Raw genomic sequence first — 19,889 nt, forward strand, 5'->3', positions numbered from 1 at the left:
CATGCCGGTGTAGTTTAGTCCCTAATTACTCTCAGACTGAGACGTTCCAAATATTCCCATGGTGGTAATATTTTTCTGCCTGGATGAGTCATTACGTTGTTTGGCAGACTGAAACACCAGCCTTTCCTTGTTGGAACACTACCCCTCATGTAGCACCACATCTTTTCCTCACTGCTGTCTGTTCCACGACTTTCATCCTGCTGTGACATTTCAAGCTGTAGTGTACGAAAGCACATTTGCCTTCCTTCTATCTGACTGATTGGACCAGTGCCAGCTCTTTCTTCAGGGCCAAGGACAGGAGACTGGGATAGTCTGAATAGAACTGCTTAATGATCTAATGGAGCAGTGGCTCTCTCCTGCTGAGAGATAGGGCTTCTTTGTTTGCTGGTTAGAGAAAAGGTCAGGGAAATCCTTTTCAACAAAGGCTGTGACAGTGAGAATGTGCAATACCACACATTCCTGGGGCTTGAATAACTTCATACATCAGGTGTTCCCCTCATGTTAAAAATCCTTTTCTGTTTTCATTTCGTTTTCAATATCCTGCAGATGGCAGAGAGATGAAAGTGATGAATTCTACAACTCGGTAATATAAAGCCAAATGTTGTTCCTCCTGATAGAAGGAGACTTCATACTAAGACTTTAGCACCGGGGAAGGTAATGCGGAGAGCTCAGGGTATTTCAGAAAGGTGACTGGTTTTCCTTGTCATTGTTGTGAAGCCTATTGGGTATATGACTTTTAATGGCTTCATGCTTAACAAGGCTGTAAACATAGTTTGCATATTTTCCCACTGAGTTTGACGAGGACTGCAACTCCAATTTGGTCAGTCAAGTTAATTTAGTCTAGACTTTCCACAGCACTTTCTGGAGGTGGGAGATGTATGTGCACGGCGATGCTGCCGTGGCTCTTGGAATTGCCCAGAGTGTTGCACCAAGGGAGGATTTGGGGTGGTTTGGGGCAGACCTGTCTGGGTTTCCTCAAAGGAGGCTGAGGAAGGGCGGGTGATATGACAGGAGCAGCAGAGGCTGGCTCTGTGCCACCGGAAGATCCCCCTGCACGTGAGTGACCTCATTTAGCCAGTGACGCTGGCTTCATGCCCAGAATGTGTGCGTGGTGTAACTCAAAGCAGCCACAGCGTACCCCAAGATCTGGCCGCAGGGGGTTTTATTCCATGCTTCAAAGCTGATGTCTGTTTAAAGGGGCACAGTAGACCTCTGAACCGGATTTTTCCCCATAAATGTTTTTTTCTCCAATGGAGTTTTATGTAATTCCAGAGAGCACTCTAAGTGAAATAGATTAAGGAATAAGCCATTTTTTTCCTTTTATGTTGTCTCCCTGGCTTCTTTACTTTTCTCCTAGGCACTTTTGAAAGCTATTTCTGCTCAGATAGCTTTCACTGTGCCTCGCTTTTTGTTAGTTTCTGTGAGGCTTTTGCACAGAGACGGGAAAGAGAGAAGCCATTCTTAAAATAGGAGCATATGGTTTTAGAACCACAGAAATTGGCAAGTGGGGCTCAGGGGTTGATTTAGCACCTGACAGTGCTTTTTTGTTTGTTTTGCTTTGTGTTTTGTTTTTAATTGACTAGATTTCAAGTTGACAGTAGCTAGTTTAAGAAAATAACTGTAGGTTGTTATTTCTAATGTAGCTCAAGTTTAGCAGGAAACACTGGAGTCGGCAGTGCCATAAAAGAACATGCAGAATGTTCTGATTATGAAAACAATATTCATAATCCACACTGAAATTTTCAAATACATGCTTCTGCTGCCATTGGTGCGATCCCAAGAGATGGGAACCTGAACCCCTGAGGTTATTTCCTGAGTAAAGAAGATTTAAAGATAAACAAATCCACATAAAATGGTTCTGGGAACATCTTCATAGATTAGGAATAAGATGCTTGCTATAGTCTTAGACTATCTGTCAACTTGTCAGAATTTTTGTTTCTAAATAGAAAGACTAGATGAATTTAAGTTAAACTGTGCAGTAAAATATTAAGATTACTAAAAATAATCCAGTGAGCAACAACAGGAATTAATTAATAAAATATTTACGAGACAGTAAATAAAAGCGTGTGTGGGGAGGGAAGTAAGAGAGAAGGCAGGCCCCTCCACGTCACGGTTGAACTGCACTGGAGGTGGAACGTGGGATGCTTGCAGTCTGCTCACTCAACTGTATTTGACTAGGGCCGTCATCCCCTCAGCTTTCACAAGCACCGAATGTGTCAAAAATCTTTCAGAGAAAGTGTAAATTTTAACCAGCCTGCTTCTGGTTCCTATTTAATGTGGTTTTAAAAATGCTTAAATCATATTGATTCAAGGTATTTCTTCATCAGGTTTCATGGAGGTTAGCATAAATCAACCAGATAGTTCGATCTGTGTGCACATGTTAATTATGATAGGGGTACAGCGCTGATTTGTTAGAATTTGTCTCATTTACCCCGACTTGAATTAAGGGTTTATAATTTGTGCATGCCATGCATTTTTATATGACGAGCGCTCTGTTGAAGGGCAGATTTTGACCTAACTTCCAATGCTGCCAGTTTAATCTAGAGGTATCTGCCTATCCCAAACTTGTTTGAAAACAAACAGGAGTTTCACCCTTTCAGCCACTAGAAAGTGGATTATAGCTTTCGTATTGTTCTGGTTTCTTGTGTTACAAGCTCTGTGTCAAAGGAACTAATGAAGCTATAATATCTTAATTTTTGGAATTCCTGTCATGCTGATACATAGGTTTGTGTGTGTATAATACCAGCTTCTTAACTAAAATTTCATCCTGAATTGTAATATCAGAATACAGAGTAATTCGTTCCTGAAATGAGTCATCCCTTTCTTATCATTTTGCTATCACTACTTATTAAAGAAAATTAAGCAGGGAGATGCTTGATCTTAAGTATCTGGATCAAACTTTCACGTGGAAGCAAACTGACGAAGAGAGGCTACATATCTGTCCTAAAATCACCTATGCAATGCGGTGCAGCAGTTGTCCGCAAATAGCAAACAGCCGGTCGTCTCGCAGACAATAGTCTCAGTGTGACATGCCCTAAATTTTGAATCATCTTATTTTTAGAATGCAATGTCAGACTTCTAAGGTGACTTTTTTTGAAGTTCTCCCCCCCTCCTTTAATCTAGGATAAGAGTTTCTGACTTATAATTATTAAAGCGGCTGGTAAAACTGCACATATTGAAGAACAGATTCTGTAGTAGTAGTAGTAGCTGGCAGAAATGTTAAGTGCTTTTCACAGTCAACATTCAAACAGATTATCAGATGGCATATTTCACCCTGTTGTTACTTTAAATGAAGTGACCATGAAATCAACAAATCTGCTGTCAGGTGCCTGTCACAAAGATAGTTCTCCCTGTCACACAATGCCTCACATAACAGGTAATGTGTTTTTAAGAATCAGTCCTGTGTCACCTCATCAAGTCCTTGTTAAAAGATGAAATAAGACGGATGGTGTTGTCTCCCATGGAGTTGACTGAAATTCAGGAAAAAGCAACGCATGCTATACAAAAAAAAATACGAAAAGGAAAGTAATGCAGGTGCCAGTAAGATGCCTCTGACTCTGCCATTACTACCTTTTTCCTTTGTCTTGAGAACAATTATTCACTTTTTCCTTCTTATTCCTTTCTAGGCTGAAAATTAATTGGGTCAAGTTTAAATTCTGTGATAAGGACAGGAAGGATTATTCCTCAGTCATCAAACAAATGAGAACGCGGAGTGGTGTTGTGCCAATAGCCATGCGTTCACTTGGAATGGTTAAGACCTGCTTCCGTGCATAACAGAGATGACACTCATAATTAATTAAGTTATGAGGTGTTGCTAACAATAATTTTGTTCAGGATCCTTAAGTTTAATCATTAAATTCAGGGCCAGGGGTAAACTAAAATTACCATATTCAGTTTTTCTCTGTATACTTTCATAATGGTTCTCCCAAACAAAATAGATTTTTGTCTTGTTCATGAAATTTTAATTATAGCATCATTCTCGGCTTCTCAGTGTAAGGAACTGTCAGCCAGCCTGAACTCTGCTGAGACAGATGCTGCAGGTTTTTTTTTTTAATTTTGTTTTGACTTTTCAGACTCACCATTTTTGATAAAAAATAAAAATAGGGAGGGAAGTCACCTTAGTGATATATGGACATCTGTTACTGTAATTTGTTCTTTCGTGGCTAGGTTGTGACTAGCATTAGTATATTCAGGCCAGTATGAAAAAAATAACCTTTCCTTTCCTCACCATAGCTAAATGTAGTTTAAAGATTTTTTTTTTTTTTTTAATAAGGACTGGTTTAGAGATGTTGCTTAAAGAAGTAAGAAGGGGGCAGGAGGTACAAAGATTAGCCTGCTTCCTCTATGCTGGCCAGCCAAGCTAGTTGGCTACGAAGATCTTGCAGCCCCTGCTAGAAATTGTTGCAAACTTCTCCCAGCAGTGTGAAAAGGGAGGGGACTGTGCTTCTAAGTGACTGTGGCCCTCAAGGCTATGTTTCAGGTATAGTGTAGATCATGATTTCAGGGTGAATTTGAATTGGATGCATAACAGTACAACACCACTGCTCTAAGAAAATTGATACTGAAGCCAATGAAAGGAATAAGCCAGTGAGACATGCAGGCAGCCAAGATGGCACTGCTTAAAACTTGTCTTGTGAGACAGGACTTTACCTGGTTTGCATTAAACCAATTCTTTCAGGGTGTCCATGCTGTTCATCTAATTCATGACTCTGTTGAGAAGTATGTATTTGATCAGATGCTTGAACCAACCACATGATTGCCATTTTTATTTTCCTACAAATTACCTGAATACATTTTAAATGTATTTTGAGTATTATTTCCTTTTTTCAAATGCACTTGTGTTTGAGACATTGAAGACATTGAGGTGCCATTTCAGAGCAACTTCAAGGAATCATGGGCTGGGATTACATGAAGAAACTGCAGATGGGTTACAGGAAAGCAAAAATTAGGAGAAACATGCCAAACCTTTAGTTGGGTTGATACTTGGCAACGCTTTATAGTGCCTACTTAAGCTTTTGTCATGATGCAGGAATGGAGGAGTGATGTCTTTTGGATTAGAAGCAGAGATGGTGCAGAAAGAGCAAGAAGTGTTAACGATGTTTTATGTACTGGCTTCTCTTATGCTCCATATGGGCAAATGCTGCCACTTTGCTATATTAAAATCGGAGGCAGAGCCCAGCCAAATCTTGCATCATGATTATTAATTTTGCTTATTGTCAAAGGCAAGGGGAGGTTAGAACTGTTAGATACCCTTTCAGTAGTGCCACAAATTATTTTACCCAAAGAGTTTATTGTTGCTGTTCTTATTTTGGCAGAGAAATAACCACAGCTCCATTGGAAATTGAGCATACATTTGAACAAAAAAAAATAAGACTGGGACCAGGTTGATTCTGGTCCTTGGCCAAACTTCTGTTTTCCAAATACATGAGAGGAAATGAGTAGGGGACAATTTCATGGACACTAAGAGAATGAATCCTACAGAATACTCTGAGCACAAACTTCTGCAGAAATGGATGGAGTGAACACCATAGCTTCCCCACCCACCTGAGAATAAGTTAGATGCCTGTCAACATCACACAGATTTCACACAGTTCCATGTATTTTAGAAATCAGGGTAGGATTTTATAGCTTTTCCCCATATAACTGTCACTGGAGATCAGGTACAGAGCTGTGCATGGATATAGGATATATAGGACCTGAAAAAGCATAGAAGATAGTGGTGACACTGGAAAAGTCTTCCACTCCTCTAAATATGACAGATCAGGGGATTTAGTTGTAAAGTTTAAGCAGCAGGAATATGGAATCTTATTCTGGTAAAAGTCACATAACTTGGAGAGAGATTGCTTCTGGATGTGAGTCAGTAGGCTCTTCACATGTCTCTGAAATGTGGAGCTAAACATAATGAAAACCATTCCAAGGTCCTCTCTTTTTGCCTGTCACTGAAAAATGCTGGAATATTTACTACCTTCTTATTTCTGATGGGATCTAGTGAAAGATGGCCCTGCCCATGGCAGAGGGCTTGGACTAGATGATCTTTGAAGGTCCCTTCCAACCCAAACCATTCTATGATTCTATGGCTTCTGAGATCTCCAGACAGTGACACGGGGAGCTCTTCGCTAAAGATCCAAATCCCGCTGACTGCGGCTGCAGTTAGAGAGTGTGATCTTGTTCTCCGCTTTGCTCCTGGTTACACATTTCTGCCTTCTTTGTTGTGCCAGCATGGGTATGTGATAGCATGGTTAGAAGATTAACTAACCAGTTCAGCTGAAGACTAACGCAGAGAAATATTTCCTGCCTTCCTAATTCCCCAGCATGGCTCACAGCACAGTTGTGCACGTGCTGGCACTGGCACAAGGTAGGAAGTAGAAGCAGAGCCCAGATGTGGGCAGGATGGTGAGGCCTCCTTTTTCAGCAGTTTTAAAGTGATGACAGCTGTGTATCTGTAGGGGAAAAGAAGACAACAGCACTAGGGAACACTGGATCTTACTGTCTAGTGCCTTTGTTGTCCCCATAATTTTTCCAGACATATTGTGTGCTTAGCCCTCTGAATGATCGCTCCACAGGAAAAATTGAGAAACTATTTCAGTAAGATTTGCATTTAGTTCAAGCATTCAACAGGCATGGTAAGTAACGCAACCACAGATTTTTTTTTTTTTGCGCTTCTATTACAAAATGTATTTTTCCATGATAAAAGCCTATTACTAAGAACCAATACATAAGTATCACTAATTATTTTCCAAATTGCAGGGCAAGAATTTTGACATAGGTGATTTAAAGCCTAAGCCAATTTCTAACTTTCAGAATCTAGGATAATGTGGAGTGTTATGTCTGGAGGATTAGTAACCATTCCTTGCTCTGGAAATTTTATATCTGAATGATCTTGAATTGCTGAAGGACAGGATCCAGGATACCAAGGTGGATGTTCTGTTCTACCATGCCAGTTCCAAAGTTGCCACAAACGCAAGCCATAATTTCAAAGAACCTTGCATCAAGTTCAGTTTCTTAGACACTGCTAAGTATGCATGTTCATTTGGGCACAATACATCCTGAGGGTGTACTAGGAGGACCAGCAGTCTTTAAAGAAAATGTGCATTGAAATATCTAGACAAATTTATTGCTCTCACACAGGGGTTGTGAGCATACTCCTACCCTATCTTAGCATACTTTGTGGCAACTACCACCCTGAAGCTACTGCCAGGCCAAAGTTTTACTGTTTGAACAGTTATTGGGTTTGAACTTCCATTGGTTTCTCAAGAGAGCTCCCATCAGGTTTCTTTCAGCTGCTTTTCCATTGTGTACCTATGCAGACTCTAGGGAAGGAGGCAAAGAGTATGTCTGTGTTGGACTTTCAACTCGTTTCTTGACATGAGTGTACAATGAGCTCCTTGACTGTCCTTGGTTAGCCTGCTCTCAAACCTCTAAAGCTCAGAAACTATTTTGGGTAACTCATCAGTATAGAACTGCCGTATAAATATGCTGTCTGGATTAGGATTGTTTGGCGCTAGTTGGTAATATAAACAATGTGGTCCTTGGATAACAATTGCTTTGGAACTCCTGTTTCCAAAGCGGCATTATATTACATTTGGAGTCATACAATGCCTACAGTTTCCACACCCTTAACTGGCATTTCTGTGTGTGGAAGTTCATATCGTTCCACAGTGGCTGAGATGCTTTTCAGTACAGTGAATTGTTTTCTTACAAAGGCTCGTCTTGATGCAGCAGTAAAGCCTTGTAATTCACAGAGATCAGATTAAATATATATGAATTATTATCTCTATCAGATTTATCTCTCAAAGTCAAAGTACTCATTCTCATCTTCTACAAAATATTCTTGGCTGAAGAAACTCAGATCCAGAAACAATATATCATTTGAATCCCCTGATTATAATATGGATTGTTATTCAACTTCTTGCACGGTTCAAGCTGATGCCCTAGCACAGTGGCTTATTGAATCACAGCACTGGCTAAATTGATGTTCTGAAAGTAAAAATCTGTTGGAATAATCTCATAGATAGAAAACGATTTATTAATGGGTCTTTTTCACCTAGTTTTACTTTTAATTAACTGCTTGGAATTACTTATGCTTCATGGGCTGTTTATTTTGGCCTACAGGGTTAGGATTTACAGAGAACTAGAAAAATGTTTCATTTTTTTTTTAAGTGGTTCAACTTTTTTTTTTTCTTTCTAATAAGAAGGCCTTCTGCATTCAGATATTTTTCAATTCTTGCAAACTGAAATAGCTATCATTGATTTCAGTCTGGAACTCAGCATCTCTAAAATCTGTGATCTAATAATATTTTATTTGCTTGAGTATTTCTTTGGGTCACACTTTTGATGCTTCTTGTGCAGTACTGCACCCTTTCTCCCTCAACTATCACATGTAATTTCCTGGCCTCTTATTCAAAATCTATAGAGCTAATAAAGTTTGTAATGTATAGCCCTAGGAGCAGCTGTTTTTTTCTGCTGATTTAAGATATTTTAATTTTTCCTGCCTCTTCTTTTTCACACTTTCAAGTTCAAAAGAAGTATGCATGCTCTCAGACTAAATGAAGTGTTATGCCAAAAGAGTTAGATTTACACAAAGCAGAAAGGTAAATAGTGTAACAATAATAATGTTAGCTAGAGACAACTCGCTATGGAGGAAAGCCAGATCTCTGCAGATATTTTCACACAAGAGTGACAAAAGTTAGTGCCTGTTCAAAGCATCCATGTGTTTGAAACTTTGTTGGAATACTGTTCTCCATCTTTAGTCCCCTAATCTACTCTAAACAACTGGTCTGCTTGTGTGCTCTTGTGAAATTATGCAAATTGATTTAAAAAGCATAAGCAATCTACCTCATGTCTCTCAAATGCTTGCTGCTTTTTCTTGACGTGCATGCATTGGAACCAGTCAGAGATCTATCTTTTTATAGATATGGCTGCAATAGGACAGGTAAAGGATTTAGGATGGTTCTAATGATTTCATGGGGCATTGGATAAAGTCCACAGCCTTAGATATTTAGCAGAGCTTTATAAACAATTTTGGCTTGATTTAGGGACAATCCTTAAAAGCTTTAGAAATCAAGTTCAATTTAAATAGTTGGTTTGTACCAAAGTAAGGAATTCCTTATTATTTCAACATAGTAATGTTTTACTTCCGGTAGTCCTGTGCTCCAGAGCACTTCCTTCATTCAGATTTATCATCGTATGGATGAAAAAATAATATTGTGAATACTAAACTGAGTGCTTTTTACCATTTCTGCCTGCGCTGGTTTTGGCTGGGGTAAAGTTCATTTTCTTCATACCAGCTGCTCCGGGGCTGTGTTTTGGGTTTGTGCTGGAAGCAGCGCTGATAACACAGGGATGTTTCCATTACCGCTGAGCAGTGCTCGCACAGAGTCAAGGCCTTTTCTGCCTCTCACCCCACCCCACCAGCGAGGAGGCTGGGGGGGCACAAGGAGCTGGGAGGGGACACAGCGGGGACAGCTGACCCCAACTCACCAAAGGGATATCCCACGCCGTATGACGTCATGCTCAGCACATAAAGCTGGGGGAAGAAGGAAAAGGGGGTGTTCAGGGTGATGGTGTTTGTCTTCCCAAGTCACCGTTACACGTGATGGAGCCCTGCTTTCCTGGGGATGGCTGAACACCCGCCTGCCCATGGGAAGGAGTGAATGAATTCCTTGTTTTGCTTTGCTTCCACGCGCAGCTTTTGCTTTACCTGTTAAACTGTCTTTATCTCAACCCATGAGTTTTCTCACTTTTACCCTTCTGATTCTCTTCCCCGTCCCACCTGGGGGTGGTGAGCAAGTGGCTGCGTGGGGCTTATTTGCCGGCTAGGGCTAAACCACAAAACTGTTGAGGGCATTGTAAGAATTATTTCTTAATTTTAAAAATGATTAATCCACTTTCTAAAATGTGATAGAACAATTGAATTGCGTTACTATCTGGATACATTACATCCTTCACAAAATGCATGGTTAGCCTTAGGAGCTTGCAGGGACACAGTAGTATTGAGTTCAAGGCTATAACTGTCTTACATAAAAAATAAAAGTATTCTGATTCCTAATGCTGTGATAATGATACCGCCATCAAATGAACTAACAGGGGAAAAAAATAACTTTGGAAGACATACATACATACAGGTTTTTGCTTAAAAACTTTATTATTGTAAATAGAAAACTATAGCTAATGTTATCACATAACTACTTAATCTTGGATTTCTTCTCTTTCTCTGGAGCATCTCCTGCTGGCTCATGACATCCGCAGACGGATTACAGAACACATTCCTCTTATACAGCTGAGTTTTCTTTGCTGTTATTGTGTCATGAATTTTGTTCCTTTTTACTAACAGGAGTCACACAAGACATTGAAAGGACGACAATTTTCTGTGTTTTATTTTCTGCTTCCATTCTCTTTACTTTAAAATGGTCAGATCAATTTAAATTTGATTTAAGTGAAACACTCCGCAACTCTCACTCAGCAAGTATTCAACCCCAAAGCAAACATTTACAGATGCGCTAATGTAACGTCCCCGCCCCCCCCGCCAAAGTACATAATGGGAGTACTGTTCAAGCACTGTCCTGCAGGCACCAGTGTACGGCACAGTGCATGTATTCACTGTAGGAGCTCTCATCTGCATATGCAATAGTTTCTGTATGCTGTTTCTGTCAGCACAGAAAAAAAAAACAAACTCTGGGAAAAAAGAATAAGGGAAAGCCTTCAAAAGTGAAGTTATTTAGCTTTTATCTTCTACAGAAGAGCCTCATAACCTGTTTTTATTTCTGAAAAGACTTTTTAAAAAATTCCTAAATGAAGTGACTGGTCATGTCTGAGGGAGGAAGGAGAGCAAGGCCTGTGGAGATGAAACCAATCTGTTGATGCAGAGTCCTGCCACAGGGGTTTTTCCCTGAAAGGCATTAACGCAGACACAGTGGTTTGGTAAGAACCAAGAGCAGAGTCAGACTATAAGACCATAAAAGACAGTAGCCGAAGGAGGTAGGTAATCACAAACTGTATTGAATTAAGAAAAACTGGACAGCTACCTCTGAAAACAGGCAAGGCATTGGTCTTTGATCCGCCCGCCTCCTTGTATATACATGTAATCTTGGATCTTGATTGAATATTCCCACTCTGATTTTGTAATTAAAACATCATTTATACTGAGAATAATTAAGACAACTGTACATTTGATTTTAAAATCAGTTTTGAGTATTGTGCCTTGTCAAGCTACAAGAATGGTTGCTGCAGCTTTACAACTTAGCATTAAGAGGCAGACAGTGACCGCAGGCACCTGAGTGGAAGGTTTGACAGTTTGATAAATTAGGAATGACACTTGCCAAAATGGCTGTCCTTCCCTCAGCCTGCCAGTGGAGCATTTACACACTGTTAATTGAATTGGCAATTTGTGTAACAGTACCTGCCCCTGAGCTTTTGTAATGCTGGAGCTGCCATTTAGCTCTGATAATCCAGGACTTGGGAATAAGGACGAAAAGCTTCACATGATATTATTGCAGATTTAAAATGACAGTTGGGGACCTTGTTGCCAATTTCCCATTAAATGAGAAATAATTAACAATAGCAATAACAAAGTCTTACAAAGCTGGAAAGTTAAATTGACTTTTCAGCAGTAGTATGGGCTGAAATTGCTTCTAGTGTGATTATCAGATTGCCCTTTCAGTATTATATACCCTAAATAGTATCATCTGATGGTCCGAATAGGCAATGTTTTCAAAGCTACCCTGTTTTATTAGTGTGAGACTCTTCTGATTTGTGAGACTCTTCTGATTTATCTGTGGGGTTTTTTTAATTTCTTCTTGCCATGTAAAAATTGAGTTATGTTATAATATTTCATACAGATAAAGAACTTAATGAAATATTAGAGATTCTGATTTCCGTGGTTATCAGTAATTGAGTGACAGCAGAGACAAAATTTTCATCCATAGATGAATATTGTTAATTATGAGGTTCTTTTTTATAGTTGTCCTTTCTGTTGATAGCTTCACTGTCTTTCCCTAAATTTCTGTAGTGTACCTAATGCCATCATCTGAAATGACAATTTATCAGCAAACTATTGTTTTTCTCTCAGGCTTCTCATGTTTTGATAATCTCTGTGAATACTTGCTAATGATTTGATGTCCAAATACTATAGTAACTAAAATCCATATAAGAATTAGCCACTAAAGACCGAAGTCTTTGCAAAAAAAATCAAATATTTAAAAGCCAGCGCAGTTGCTGCATGTCAGAGGGGTAACTTCCTTATGCAGACTTGCAGCTCTTATTCCTGCCCCAAGATTTAGACTTGCGGACTTCAAGTGATGTACTGAAAAGCAGGTGGAGCTCCTTTCCCAAGGTGGGTCATTCCCATCACAAGAATACATATGCATTTATAAGATGCCACAAGTACTAGATGAAGCACAGAACAGTCTGATCCATTTCCTACACAATAAATAGTCTAAGGTAGTACAGGTTTACTAATTTGCATGCTTGAAAACATCTTTTCATCTGACTTCTGTGGTCTTAGGACTAAGTACAGCTATGTGCTGGACAAGGACTGAAATACACCGCACCCCCCGAAGATGACTGACAAATCACAGAGGAATGCAGAATGGAACGATCCCAGTCAATAGGCCTACACTAGCAACAAGTCATATGTGTGTTTTAATATTATGCTACAGTGTTATAGTGCTTCTAGAAGCTATAGTGGTTGTGGAATTACATAGGAGATGAACAGCAGAAATGTGAAAGGGGGCAAAGAAAAGGAGAGGTGAGCAAAGATGAGGTGATGTGGAGTAAAGGAGCAGAAGGATTCATGGTGAAGCTTACGGTTCAAACATTTGTGCAGGAGGTAATATTTTTCTTCTTTCTGTAACTGGTGAAAAGCAATTGATGACCTTAGAGAATTCTGGAGAAGGAATTCAGTGAGTGGTAAGCCCATATAGAATTTTGGATGGTGTCCAGCTTAAAAGGAAAGTGTACAAGTCGGGCACTGGAAGGAGTACAGAGAGGATGCAGAAAGGCATTGGTTACCATTTGGCTGGGGGCACAGCGACGGGCAGCCTGCTACCCTAGCCAGTCTGTCAAAGAGGAATGGCTAAGACTGAGCCCCACTGGCAAACTCATGCCAAGCATGGCACACTCTAAAGGAGAGGCAGGCTTTGCAGAGAGCAGGCAAGGGAATGAAGAAAACAAGGACATAACAGGGAATGGGAGTTAAAGCACGCTATTGTATACACCGTTCAAGGTGGAGTGGAGAAATTAGTTTCTGTTGAGCTGAAGACAAAGTTGGGGTAGGAATTTATGGCAGTGGATGAGGAATGTAGGTAGAAAATAGGTTTCTGGATTTCTTACCAAGAAAAGCTTTAACTGATTGCTCTTTTTCCTCTACCAAGCCCTTCCACCTTGATGTAAGGGAGGAAGGAAATAACTGTGACTGGATTGTAAGGTGTGATTTATTTTTTTTATTTTCCCCAGGGTCTGCACACCTGCAGGCCCCACAGTATTTGTGGGAAACTACTTCCAACAATTTGAGGTTTCACAGAATACTAGTTCATATAGTCCAGAAATACCAGATGTGTAATTTTTAAAACTTATTTATCACATGATTAAATATAGTTCTCTTGCAGCAGGGGAGGGTAAGAAAGATCATCTTGTGGTTTGGTCTGAGGTGTGGTACTGGAAGGCTTTGCTGTCTGTTCTGACAAGTTATTTGTGTGATTTAGTCGGGTTACACCTCAGGTTTTATACTTCTAGTACCTGAAAGTGAAATTGGTCTTTCTGAAAGTCTTTTGATGTTTAATTCTTCCGGAGTTTTAAAAACATAGTTATCTCTATATAGGTTTACAAAACCTTTTTTTTTTTTTTTAATTAGGGCATTGCATTTTTACATAGATCATGATCCAAACTAAAAAGAAGCTTGCAATTCAAATTAGTTGTATTCAAACATCACTTGATTAAATGTTGTCAAGTTACAGATTTAGAAATGATTGTAGAAAGATATAAATTTCCAGGGCCTTTCAAAGCATGTGGAACTCTGTTGCAGATTTACACATGTAGCAAAGAAGGGAATGCAGGAACACTGACCAAAACTGATTTACCTGTCTGTAATTTTGAAAGTTAGTGTGTTGCTGTTGACAAATTAAAACATGAATAATAAAGTGTCTATCACTAGTATCTTTTTCATGTATAAAGGAGAGAGAAACAGGGGTAACCCTATGGTAATAGAAACCATGCTCCAGAAACATGGTATAAACTTCGTAATACCTTTAAGTCTGTTCTCAGCACAACTGGATTACTGTGACACTTATGTACCCATTTGCCATACAGGATTTTAAGTACTTTCCAAGTCTGCTTCTGGAATTTCTCTCCTTATTACATACTGTTTTCAGTTTCTACTATACATCTATTATTCTTAGGATAATTATACTAAGTGTAGGCATGACTGAAAAAGCAATATATGTGTTGATGACAAATTTTCTTTCACTAAAACACTAAAGAATAAAATTGCCTCTATTCTCAGGGAGAAGCTCAGTAGATAAATAAGTTGTAGAGGGGAACCAAAAGGTCAGCAAATTAGGCTGTGTTGATCCACGCTGGAGGAAACCCATTTGGGGAGTGGCTATCTCCGGGATTCTCTTTCTTCCATTAGCTGTCAGCTGAGTGTTTTGTGCATTCCTTTTACTACAAGGTAAAAGTTTGAGAGAAGTATATTAAAAGAAGTAGTCAAAGCACATACTATAAAGAACTGCCTGGGTAAAAAATAAATTATTTTGCATAGCACTGAAAGCTGATGCAGAATTGTATTGTTTCTCTGCCTGCAGAAAAGCCTCCTAAGGAACTGCTATCTGTGTTCCACAATAGCTTCAATTTTTGCTTCTCTTCTAGGGTTTATGAAATTCTCAAGTGTCCACTGTCAAAACATCAGAAAGTCTGAAGACCGTGGCTGTGCTTGGTCCCTTTTTTCTAGAAGCTGCTTTACCCCTTCCTCTTCAGTGGCCTTCTGTCCCCCAACTTCAATCTAAAATTCCTCACCTACTTAAAAGCAACAACACACAAGACTCTATGTTACAGCTATCCCCCCCCACTCCAGATACATCCTTGGTTCTTCCATTATTTAGCTTATCTTTGTCTCTTCCTCCTGGCTTTTCGGAGTTTGGTGGAAAGCAGGTTCACTTTGGTGTTGTCTTTCTATCTGTCTAAAACTCACCTTCCAGTTTCTCAGAGCCTTTTCTCTTTACTCTTATTTTAGGATTTCACAAACACCAGGAGCAGCTTGTTAATTTATTTTGCTTTCTGTTTCATTTTCACTTAAGATTCAGCAAAACACAAAACAATTGTCCCTAATACTCCGTAGAATAATTTAATACTTGGACAGATAGTTTCATATTTGCCCAGTCTTAACTGAAAAAGACAGAAAATCTCCCCATGCCCGATTATCACTGTGCTTGTTTATGCCTCCCTTGGAAGAGGTTGGAGACTCCCTGGGGAAGTTAGCTTCACAGTTTGAGCGACGTAGTCTTATGACTGGCTCTTACCCTGTGAAGTGTGGTGTAAAACATGAAGGACTCCATATATACATTATTTATTGTGTAAGAATAATTGGTGAAGGTGCATGCAAGACAAAGAGGATTGCAGAAGTTCTGAACAGATTTAAATCCATGTGTTTAAGCCTGTGATTTTGTGAATAGTCTAACGAGTGTTATCTTTAGTGAAAACATTAAATATGTCTCCTTAGGACTTACTGTTCTCCTGCACTTATTTTCAATTTTATATCAGTTAATGAAAGAAATGGCTAGTCTTGGTAACTAAAGAGCAATTAAAAAAATGTAACTGCTCTTCAGTCCCACCACATAACTGTTATTGATATTCAGCATCTAGTGAAATCTTCCACAGTGTTTTCGCAGGAGCTTATAAGGGAATTTATAACAGCAATTGTTATTTTATACTCACTTTTCGTGCAGAATTGTGTATGTGATAAGCAATATGGATAAGTAAGAGCTGAGAAGGTCTTTGTAAGAATATACTTTTATATGTCCTCTGAAACGGTCTGGTTTAGTAGCCCCAGAACATTTTGCAAATTAACAATTTTGCTACAGGTAGCCAGTGAATTTGCATGTGAGTTTCTCCTCCTCTCAGGTGAGTGGCCCGCACATTAAGCTTAAAGGGACTTCCATTTAGAGGCCTTGTTTTGGAGGTATTTTGTTTTGTATGATATAGTTTCAGAGTCATTGAGACACCAAGCAAGGATAAGAATGTGGGGTTTTTATCTTAGGAGTGAATGCAACCAGTCGGGATATGGGAATCCTTGCTCCCTGTGTTTGGTTATTTATACATAGCCCAATAGTGTTAACAGGAGAAGTAGATACTACTTGAACTCAGAATAGTTCATAGCCTGAATTAAGATTTTCCCAAGAGAGAAGTGCAAAATTTTTTATCTGAACTGGAACAGCTTTTTTTATGATAAGGGGTTGTGGCAATTGGAGACTGAAGCAAGGAAATTATTCATATAGTTTTGTACATAAATTCTGATGATATTTTTACTTACCCTTGCAATGGAGGCACATTTAGAAGGCATGAATCTTTACCGTGGCCATATTTCTGACTACCTTTGATGTTGAATTTTGAACACAATCTGAAATTTACAGTTTTAGCCTAAACTAAAATATGATCACAATTTTTCAAAGAATCACAAGCAGTCGCGTTTTCTATAAATGCTGTCAATCTAAATTGCACAGGGTTTCTTTCTGCTTTGCACCACTCTGCCTTACCTCTTAAAGAGGGACTAGAATCATTGGATGCTACCAAGTCCAGTCTTGGTTTTGGTTCTTAATCCAAACTTCAGATCTTATGTTTGGTGATTTCAACGTATGTTGCTAAGTTTTGATTTAGAAGAAAAACTTCCAGAATAAGGTATTTACTGTGACTTTTTGTGGCTAAAGTTTGAAGAAAATTTAACTTTGGTTGTCTTTTGTTATTTTAATTGTGCTTCTAGGAAAAGATAAAAAAGAGATTTTGCTCACTTCATGAAGTGAAATTAGTTGTATTTGCTGCAGAGAGAAGGAAAAACGTGTTTTGCTGAATATGCATTTTTAAAGGGCATATGGTGAGAAAACAAAAATTCCATTTACATGTAAATGATTTAATAGACCACAGTAAGAAACTAGAATACTACCAGTTCCTCAAAATGATGTGGTGGTAAAGGTGGCTGGCTCTGTGCTGAAAAGTGTGTGGGTTTAGCTTTGAGGGGTTTTTTTTGTTCTGCATGTTAATAATTCAGTTTCAAGCCTGTATAATAATCATATTGAGATCTTATTTTTAACAAGATATAAAAAATATTGCTCTAAATCATACTGATAATTTTCAGGCTTTAAGGTTCTAAGAGTTTGTAATGAGAATCCTTACATCTACTGTTTTGTGTTTCTATGGCTCTGTTTCCTGGTAGAACATGAAAGCTGCTTACACATTTGTAACTGCTTCGATTTCAGGTAAGCAGAGTCTTGAAAGAGGTTGCATGTAAACTCACTTTTTGTACTGTAATGAAGATTGTATGTCCTTTTTCCCTTGGCATGAGACTTGTCTGAGGTTTAGGAAGAAATATCTAAAAACTCTTTACAATATATGACCCTCCTCCTTACCTTCGCTTTCAGTAAGGCTTCAGCTTCACTCCCAGATCTTCAAATATTGTATTTAGATCCCTATAACCTACTGATTCCAGTGAGAGAAGGTACGTTTTGCGAATCTGCACTTAATAGTTGAATTACTTTGGAAAATTGGATTCAGGCTACTGAATTATTTAATCACTTCCGAACATTTTACTGCTTGCTATCAACAATAAACATAATGCCCTTTTGAAGATGTTGCTCTTTGCTATAAACAATAAAAGTAATCTCTTTGTACATCTATAATCAGCAAGTATTGAAAAGCAGTATTAAAATATGAGGAAATTGCCAACATACAAAATTTCATAAGGTCAATTCAGTAACAGTGTACATTTCAGTAGCATCTATGTTAAATTGTTTTACTGATTGTTAAATAGTTTTTAAACTGGAATGATTTTTTTCTGTCTAATTTGCAGAATAAATTGCTTTTCCAGTTTAAAAAGTTAATGCTTCAGAGCCTGGTGGGAAAACAGGGCTGCAAGCGTGATTCTTTTACTACTTCAGCCCTGATAAAGAAGTTACTCCCTGTAGTAACATGGAATCGCAGTATTAAAATATTTTTCTGGATGTAACATTTGAAGATGTAAAACAAATGATTTAACTCTCTCAAAAGAATATCCTGTATTCCCTTAGCACTGTGTGCAGCTAAAGCAGTGGAAGAGCGTTGGATATTTTACAATATAGCTTAATTCCAAAACGTCCAGTAGGAATTCACCTGGAATTTTGTTTTGAAGATATTGGTATACAGCTAGGGCCCAAGATGCCTTTTGTGCCAAGAAAGCTAATTTTTGTATTTTAAAATTAATCTAGCCAAAATCGGGATTAGCTATGTCACATCCCCTTAACCACAGGCATGTAAACCTCAGGATAGACAGCTGTTTGGATGTTTCAGACTGGGACTCCTGCCCTCAGCAAACATATTTGATTCTCCTACATGGTCACTTGGCTGTGTGTACTTGTGCCCATATGCTTGGATGGCATTGTGCCTACTCACTAGTTGGTCAAACTGTTCCATTAGGGCTTAGACGCCAAGATAACAGGCTGAGTTGGGCGCCATCTATAACAGCATGCGTTCTATCAGTTGTGAAAGAAATCTTTCCTCAGGGACAAGATGCCATGCTGCATAACTTGCCTTTTTGCATTCATCTTTCTTCCCACTTAGATGTTCCAAACACCCCAAAAAGAAAAAAGGAGAAAAAGACAGATTGAGGAGAAATTTTTGGCTTTCAAAGAAGTAATTGTCATCATAGCTGTGGCATAAACTTATAAAGTTCGCAGGGGATTTAGAAATGCATGCAAAATGAATATTGTACAAGCCCTCAGGCAATCTGCATTAATTCAAGCTTAAATCAGACACCGCCACAAGTGGGCAAAGTGTAAAAGAAATAGAAGAGTCACTGAAACATTTTGCAGTTTTGTTTAGATAGCTGGAAAAGGCCATTGTAATAGTCTCAGTGTTGCTTTATGTTTACAACAGCTGAAAAGTTATCATGCTTTCAGGTTCAGTGTCATCTTACTACAAACTTTGCTTTCCTTTTGTTAGACTATTGTAGCTACATAAACACACTTAACTACATGCAGATGAATGTAGTATTATTTAGACATAAAAACAGTAAAGGCAGAATGGTTTTAGGAACAGCCATCAACCTCAGGAAAGTTCATTGCTTCTTATACATTGGCAGAAACTAAGTTACTGGAAATTATCGTGCGTAATTGGTGATACCTCCAGAATGAGGTAGGGAAGAGGCAGCAGCTTCTTAGGCAAAGTAGTTGTTCCATGAGCCTGATGTCCTTAAACACTGGGTAAACAAAATAATGTATATACTGATTCAGAACAGGGGACTGCCTCCAATGATATCTATGTCTTAGAGTATGACATATATAATATCACACAGCATGACATATATAATATCACACAGCAACCTCACTGAGACCTTGAAGAGCTTGCTCTGGAACAGCATTGTTTTTGTGGCATTTATACCACTGCTGTCAGGAGTTGGTTGACAAGAATAAAAAACTTAACATTTTTTTTTGCTTGCAAACACCAAAATGATTGACTATGGTCTATAGAAAGCAAATATAAAAATTATCAGAAGTGGATTTTTTACCATTGAACATATTATTTTTTTTCTTTCCGTAAATCCTGTTGCATTGCACTTTGGGACACTTTCTTGGCTGCCATGTTGCTATGAATCTGGCTGTTTAATTTCAAATTAATGAGAACTCTCATTACATGAAAGAAAAGAAAAAGTT

The 19,889-nt window shown here is 38.7% G+C and overlaps 1 protein-coding gene across 2 annotated transcripts in view; it reads left to right on the plus strand.

The window, feature by feature from the left end:
- Positions 1 to 19,889, plus strand: part of NPAS3 (neuronal PAS domain protein 3) — a 628,153-nt gene that overhangs the window by 267,682 nt on the left and 340,582 nt on the right. The window lies entirely within an intron of this gene.

This window comes from Phalacrocorax aristotelis, chromosome 9 (genome assembly GCF_949628215.1).
Source record: "Phalacrocorax aristotelis chromosome 9, bGulAri2.1, whole genome shotgun sequence".
Taxonomy (NCBI): domain Eukaryota; kingdom Metazoa; phylum Chordata; class Aves; order Suliformes; family Phalacrocoracidae; genus Phalacrocorax; species Phalacrocorax aristotelis.